At 40.9% G+C, this 8318-nt stretch overlaps 1 protein-coding gene across 1 annotated transcript in view; it reads right to left on the bottom strand.

The window, feature by feature from the left end:
• KIF23 (kinesin family member 23) overlaps positions 1–6840 on the bottom strand; it is a 36749-nt gene extending 29909 nt beyond the window's left edge. The window contains exons 1-2 of the mRNA XM_014536315.1: positions 6773–6840; positions 4167–4295 (exon numbers count right to left, since the gene is read on the bottom strand). The gene's annotated coding sequence lies outside the window, so the exon portion shown is untranslated. The remainder of the gene's footprint in view (positions 1–4166; positions 4296–6772) is intronic.
• Positions 6841–8318: the final 1478 nt, after the last annotated feature.

Genomic DNA, 8318 nt, shown 5'->3' with positions numbered 1-8318 from the left:
CCATTTGCAACAGCATGGATGGAACTGGAGAGCATTATGCTAAGTGAAATAAGCCAGTCAGTGAAAGATAAATACCACATGATCTCACTCATTTGTAGAATATAAAGAACATTATAAACTGTTGAACAAAAACAGAGGCAAAGAAGCATCGAACAGACTGTCAAACTACAGCGGGAAGGTAGGGGAGGGTTGGGGGGAGTAAGAGATCAACCAAAGGACTTGTGTGCATGCATATAAGCACAACAAACAGACGCAAGACACTGGGGGGTAGGGGAGGCCGGGGGAGGTCAATGAGAAAAAAAAGGAGACATATGTACTACTATTTGTAATACCTTAAACAATAACATAAAATTAAAAAAAGAAAAAGATATCCCAGAAGAAACTGAAGAGACAAAAACTTATGGTCTGGGGGTAAATTCAGCATAAAATAAAAAAATTGCATTGGAGATTGGGGTATAAATTATGTAAATTAAAATGTCCTAATTGTTCAGGGGCTAGAGTTCTATTTCTATTTTTATTATTTTTTAGTTTTATTGGGTTGTAGATATTGCAATTGTTTCTGCAGGTTTCCTTAATTTCTTGCAGTTTTTGCTTCATGAAATGTCAGTGCTGAGTTATTTGGTGCATGAGTATTTATTACAATTTATTATGATTTACAGCCTTTGGCAAATGGCTCCCCATTTTTCTGTTTTACAACCTTTACCTTAAACTAAACCTGCTCAGATACCAATCTCATGACCCTTATGTTTTTTAAGAAAATGTTTTTATTGATTTTAGAGAGAGGGGAACAAAGAGGGATAGAGAGATAGAAGCATCGATGAGAGAGAAACATCACCAACTGGCTGCCTCCTACATGCCTCCTACTGGGAATCACGCCTGCAACGCGGCATGTGCCCTGACCAGGAATCTAACCAGTGTCCTCTTGGTTCACACATCAACACTCAACCACTGAGCCACATCGGCAGGGCATGACCCTTGTTTTTAAAATCAGCAATTTTGTCCCCCAAAAGGAGACATATAGATTAGTACTCAAATATAACAACAGCAGCAGCAGCAGCTGACACTTAGCGCTGACCATGTCCCAAGCACTACCTTAGCATGGTAATGAATCATTTCATTCTTACAACCTCTGATGTAAGTACTATTAATTATTACGCTCATTTTATAACTTGTTAAAGATCACACACCTACTTCAGTCCGGGCAACTCTCACCTTTGTGGAAGTTTTTCTTCCACTCCCGTGAAACAGCTTTAGAATTCATAAAAAGAACAAACAATGTTAGAATGGAAAGGATACATACAGGACAGTACTGGCATGGTAGTCAGATGACCTCCCAGATGACTCCAAGTCCTCATGAACAAATCCCTCCTTTCCCAGTGAAGAAAAATGAGACCCAAAGGAGGAACTTGCCCTAAATCCACAGAGCTAATTAGCATCAAAGCACTCTTTCCATTATTCAATGTTGCCTTCTGTGTCACAAGACAGAACCTTTAATCTCCACCAAACCTTTAGTACTAATTACACACACTTGAAATTAACTCTAATAAGTAAAATTCAGTAAGTTCGTTTTCAACTATTTTATATCCTCAAAGACCTACTCCTCCATGAAGCCTCCCTGGACCATTCATTCATGATTAATCCATATTTATTGTTTGGCAAACAAGACAGAGAAGATGTAACAGCCCTTGATGCTTACCTTACACCAGGGGAAAGAGACAATAAACAAGTAGATAAACCTACAGATTGTGGTAAATGCTATCAAAGTGACTGCAAGATCAGGTGACAAGGGGGAGCAGTGCTACTTCTGAGGTAGTCTGGATACACTCTCTGAGGAGGTGATATTTAAGTTGAAACAAGATGAGGAGCCTCCCATGATAAGAGCAAAGGAAAAGTCCAGGCAGAATTCTGGTTTATCTAAGGAATCAGGATTGGAGGAGTACTAAGAGATGAGGTGGCCAGATAGACAGGAGCAGATTAAGTAGGATTTTGCCTATTTAAAAGCTTTCTTAGAAGGTTTGAAACATAAAAATGGTGAGGTCTGACATGCTTTAAAAGATCTGGCTGCTCTGTGGAAAATGGATTAGAGAAGATTCTGAGTAGAAGCAGGCAGTCCAGTTGGGCTTCAGCAGTCTTGTCAATGCTACTCAGAGTAAGGTCAGCAAACCAGTGCCTCTCTGAGAAATGTTTGTTTCCAGTCTAGGAGATAACTGCAGAAATTGAGAGGAAATGTTTAGAAACTTTTGTAGCCATTTGGCATGGCTGCAACAGGATGTGATTAATGGGTTTATCTTACTAAACAGATAAACAGGTTCTATGCTGTCTGACATGGTTAGTTTCAAGTGGCAAAACTGCATAAATGTATCAGTCACAATTTCAAAAAGCTGCTCCTTCACCAGAGTTTGAGAAGCACTGATCTCCATGATTAATAACAGGGCTCATACGAGGGTGGTGGCAGTGGAAATAGAAAAGATGAGTTCAAGATATACATTGGAGAAGTGGTAGGACTTACTGATAAATAGGATATGAGGGGGAATCAGAGAAAGTAGGAACAAGGTTTCTGGCTTGAGCAGACAGACAGATATGGTGGCACCATTTATTGAGAAGATAAGAGAGAAAGTGATTTAGAGGGAGGGAAAAATATCAAGAGTTGGACATCTTAAATTTGAGATGCCTGTGTGACATCCAAGCAGTGGATGTTCAAGTTTAGAGCCAGAGAAAAGATTTAGGTTGGAGATAAAAATTTCAGAATTATCCTATCTAATAAAGAGGGAATATGCTAATTGACTGCCCCGCCTTCAAAGATGGTGGCACCCACAGCCAATAAGGAGGGGATATGCTAATTGACTGCCCCCCCCCCCAAAGATGGCAGTGCCCACCGCCACAAGATGGTGGCGCCCAGTCCACTCAGTCCCACTGGGGCGGCAGGTGCATGGCAAGGCTGGGCCCATCCACGCACCTGCCTCCAGAGTCCCCCAGTCCCCTCAGCCTCCCAGCTGCCCAGGGCCGGCCTGAGGTACAGGCAAGCCTCAGATGTCTGCTGTCCAGCTGCCCAGGGCTGGCCCAAGGCACAGGCAAGCTTCAGATGGCGGCTGCCCAGCTGCCCAGGGCCGGCCCAAGGTGTGATGGGGATGTTGCCATCCCCTGATCGCTGGGTCGCCTCCCGCCCCTGAGGGCTACCGGATTGTGAGTGGGGGCAGGCTGGGCCGAGGGACACCCCCTCCAGTGCATGAATTTTCATGCACTGGGCCTCTAGTTACTATATAATCAACATTTACAGTCATAGAAAAGTACACATAGAGAAGAGAGCCCTGAGTTTAGTCCAACCTGGTATTTAGAGGTTTGAAGAGGAGGAGGAGCCCGCAAAGAGTGGCCAAGAGATACAGAACATGGAAAGTTGCAGGGGGAACAGGAGAGTTTCAGGAAAGAGGGCACTCCTGAGAAATAGATTATAATGAGGACAAAGAGGTGTGTCACTGATGGGCTTTTGATGAACCATTTCACTGGAGTAATGTGCACAAAAGAGTGAATGGCAACTTGAAAGTATAAACCACAGCCTGAATTGATCCTTTCTTGTGCATTCTCACAGTTATCTCTTTTAGCACACCTTTTATCTGTTTGAGTGTTACTTGTTTACCATCTGTGCCCTTAACCAAGCTATAAACTCCATAAAGCCAAGGACTGTGTCTCACTTATTTTTAAAAAACTCCTTCCACCCTCCAAGCTTAGCACAATGTGTTTGTTAAACTGAATTGAACTCATTTTGCACAACATTTTACTAAAAATAAAAACACTTCATAAGAGGTAGGTACAAGTGTACAATGCCTATTAAATGTTATTTCAATCTCCACATACGAAACTTTGTGTCTGTTCCTAGCATGATCATATATCATTCCACATTAAACTATCCCTAACATATCCTCTAAGAAGCAATAAATATCCCATACATTAAATTATCTTCTAGAAAGCAATCCTCTAACTCCAGTATACCAAAGGTGTGCCTGAATATCCCAGGAATTAAAAACTTTAGGTATGGTGGTTACAGTGAAGTTGGTCTTTCAAAAAAAATTAAAAAACACAACATGAATTTTGTTAAATTAAAAAAAATAAAAAAGCCATTCAGGAAAGAACATATCAAGTAAAAACAGCTTGGTTTCAATAGGAAGTACCTCCTTATAGTCTCCATTTCGGTTGAGTCTGTACCCCTCAGGAGTATGAAGCTGAACGGTTGTGTTATTGATCACTTCTATGCAGCACTCTTGATCGGGAAAGCTCAGTGGGCGCACCCTACAGTATACCTGAAAATACAAGGAAGTGTTTGAAGAACAAAAGTTGACTTTTTACCTGACTTTTCATTTAAGCTTCCTATTCATCCATTCAACAAATATTTGGTGTCTTAAATTAAGAGATCAATATAATAAACTTAGAGCTATGAAAATTGCTACCCAAGACTGTTAATTACAGATATTAGATATGATATAAGAGATTTTATTATTTATTTTTAAAGTATATTTTTACTGATTTCAGAGAGGAAGGGAGAGGGAGAAAGAGACAGAAACATCAGTGATGAAAGAGAATCATCACTGCCTCCTTCACATCCCAACTGGGGATCGACCAGACATGTGTACTGAACGGGAATCGAACTATGACCTCCTGGTTCACGGGTCGATGCTCAACCACTGAGCCACACTGGCCAGGTGATATGAGAGATTTTAAATGCACATAAATCTAAAACATTTTGGTAACAAAAGCATCAAACCCAAAGCTTCTTTTCACTATTGTATTGGCACAAATTTAATAAAGTTATACTACTAATTTAAAACTCTAAAAATCAATAACATATCACACAATGAGCATTATTTGAAAATCTGTTCAAATTCTTTGGAATTGAATGTCAATTAAAACTTGCCAGCTTAACACTTAATGTATACGTAAGTAGATGCAAGATCTGAAATGTGGTTTTCTTAATCAATGACAGTGTTGAGGAAAAACTGTTCAGCTCTATGTGCAGAGTATGTGGTTCCCTCAGACCAAGAGACACATTCCAGTACCAGTGAAGGGGAGATTTAAAATATTCCAGAGCAGCCCGGCCAGTGTGGCTCAGTGGTTGAGCATCAACCTATGAACCAGGAGGTCACAGTTTGATTCGCAGTCAGGGCACATGCCCAGGTTGCAGGCTTGATCCCCAGCAGGGGGTGTGCAGGAGGCAGCCGATCCATGATTCTCTCTCACCACTGATGTTTCTATCTCTCTCTCCCTCTCCCTTCCTCTTTCTAAAATCAATTAAAAAATATTTAAAAATGAAAATAAAATATTCCAGAGCAAATCAACAGTCCTATGTTTGCCCCTGCCTTTTGTTGTTGTTGTTGCTGTTAATCCTCACCCAAGGATATTGTTTCTATTGATGTTCTAGAACAGTGATGGCAAACCTTTTGAGCTCGGCGTGTCAGCATTTTGAAAAACCCTAACTTAACTCTGGTGCCGTGTCACATATAGAAATTTTTTGATATTTGCAACCATAGTAAAACAAAGATTTATATTTTTGATATTTATTTTATATATTTAAATGCCATTTAACAAAGGAAAATCAACCAAAAAAATGAGTTCGTGTGTCACCTCTAACACACGTGTCATAGGTTCGCCATCACTGTTCTAGAAACAAGAGAGGGAGGGAGAAGGGAGGGAGAGGGAGAGGGAGAGAGAGAGAGAGAGATACATCAATGTGAGAGATATCAACTGGTTGCCTCATGCATGCATCCTGACCAGGACCAGGGATCATCATCCTGCTTGTGACGGTAATCAAAGCCACGACCCTTTGGTGCATGGGCTGACGTTCCAACCACTGACCCACACCGGCCAGTGCTGTCACCTGCTTTTGAAAGCCTGAAACTAGTGAAGTACATGCAATTATGAATAGTCATTAGACTGAATTAAACTGTTCTATATCAGTCTTAAACTTGGTCCCATAAAGTATGGAGTTTGGGGCTTTCCTCATGAAGCGTGCCATCAGTTGGTGTGTTACAGTCCAGAACAGTGGTTGGTAAACTCATTAGTCAACAGAGCCAAATATCAACAGTACGATTGAAATTTCTTTTGAGAGCCAAATTTTAAAAACTTAAACTATATAGGCAGGTACATTGTTATTCACTTAATTAGGGTACTCCTAAGCTGGCCTTTGCTAAAAACGTCCTCAATCTGATTGAGGTACGTTCGCTGAGGTCAACCCCTTCCAACTCTCCCATCCACACTCGTCTTGTATACTTGTTTCGTCTATCTCCTTTCCGAAAACCGACATCTGCGCATGGGCCACGAAGTTTCAATCACACTGTACGTGCGCGCCTGCACGTGGTTATTTTGTGGAAGAGCCACACTCAAGGGGCCGAAGAGCCGCATGTGGCTCGCGAGCCGCGGTTTGCCGACCACTGGTCCAGAAGATGGGAGAGGATGCTCGTCCAAGCAGAAAGTTTTCTCCCATCTTACAGAGTATGAAGAATTCTCTGGGATAGTTGAATATTTTTCATTATCTAACTCTTCAAATTATAATTAGTTATAGTAAGCATGTAGTTGACAACCAAAAATTTCATTTTACTGAACTAATGAATCATATATAGAAACAAAATTAGAAAGCTGGAACCAGCCTTAAGCAATTTAGTACAGTTCTTTTAACTAAATGTTCTTTTGACTCCACTTCCACATCTCCATCCATTCCAAGCATACATATAAGACATAAAAGGAATGAAGAAAGAACACACACAAATTCACAGGAAGACCTTACCCCAACTGGGTCTTTAAGACTCGTTTGGGATCCTTTCTTCCCTACAGGTTTCCTGGGTGTTTTAGTCCTCCTGGTCAGAGATAAAAAAAAAAACAACACAAAAAACATTTCAGTTCAGCACTAACATTCAAAAACCTCACTTATAATTCATACAGAGAAAAACTTCCAAGGTTTATAAATTATTCCTGAGCAGTTCCAAAACACTACACCCTAAATAACTAACACAAGAATAAATTGCATTAGTAGTGTTTGTGGCATGCATAATTCAAATATAATTAAAATTTGGTTTAGGAGACATTTTTGGTACTAAATGTACCTACTTCATATTTAAAATAGCTGGGATATTTTCTTGAGCGACAATTTTACAGAGGCACCACAAGTTTGAAAATTCTACGGATAAATGACCACACTTAACCTCAAAACACGTTTACGTGTGTGCACAAGCACACTCGCTGCACCAACAGCCATTGCCCAAGGTAGACTGACAAGTGGTTAACTTCAATAAATTATAAAAACAGGTGGAGGAATCCATTCTTTCATCAAGATTTATGTCTATACTTTCAAGGTCACTGAATTCTTAAAACCTATCATCCTTTGTCCCCCAAACAAAATGTGGTCCCCAAACTGCAATTTCTTGCTCTTAAATAATGGCCTCAAATGGAGCCACCTGTGCTACGCCCACATCACCAAACCAAGACTTAATACCTAATCTAACGGCAGTTTAGTCTCCCCCAGGAGTGCAATCTCAGCCAGTCAGTACGGAATTTCTCGGTCAGCATTAGTGAGGTAAACGCCTTCATAGATCCCTGTGGTCCCTCAAAGGAAGGTGCCTGCTCTTTGCTTTTTCCTGCCCCTTTCAGCCTAGAAAAGTCTCTTGTATGCACGCATATAGGCATAACCAATGGACGCAAGACACTGGAGGGGCGGGGAGGCTGGGGGAAGGTCAATGGAGAAAAAAAGGAGACACATCTACTACTATTTGTAATACTTTAAACAATAAAATAAAAATAAATGCAAAAAAAGTCTCCCATTTTGAAGTTCCTCAGGTCTTTCTAGTTGTTAAATGATAACCCCTCCCCCCCCGCCCCAATTTCTCAGTTGAAAATTTTTTTTATCAGTAGAGACAACAGAAAAAGCTATTCTGATTTATTTCACCATTTCTCTAGGATGCCTGCCTCCCCCCCCCCCTCCAATTTATCTACAGGCTGAACACTTACCACTAAAATCACGTGAAATGATTGGCGTGGACTACAGATTCTGAAACTATTTTCTCAACATTTTCCCAAATGAAAAGAAGCAAATTAGTGTTTTAAGTGCAAGATAATTGTGATAGGTTTACTTAAAATGGCACGTTTTTTAAAAAAGATAAAGGATTTTGACTTTGGCCTCTTAAGAAAACCAAGCTGCCTTTTGCAGATGACGGTAATCATGGTAACACCGACCCCCTTCCTTGCACAATTCTGTTTCCCCGGCAGCGGTCCGGGAATTGCGCTGCGCGGAGCCAGTCCCCGACGCAGCGAGGAATGTGGGCGGGTCGCGGCCGGAG

This window comes from Myotis brandtii, unplaced genomic scaffold, assembly GCF_000412655.1.
Source record: "Myotis brandtii unplaced genomic scaffold, ASM41265v1 scaffold160, whole genome shotgun sequence".
Lineage (NCBI taxonomy): Eukaryota > Metazoa > Chordata > Mammalia > Chiroptera > Vespertilionidae > Myotis > Myotis brandtii.
This window is presented reverse-complemented; position numbering and strand designations above follow the sequence as displayed.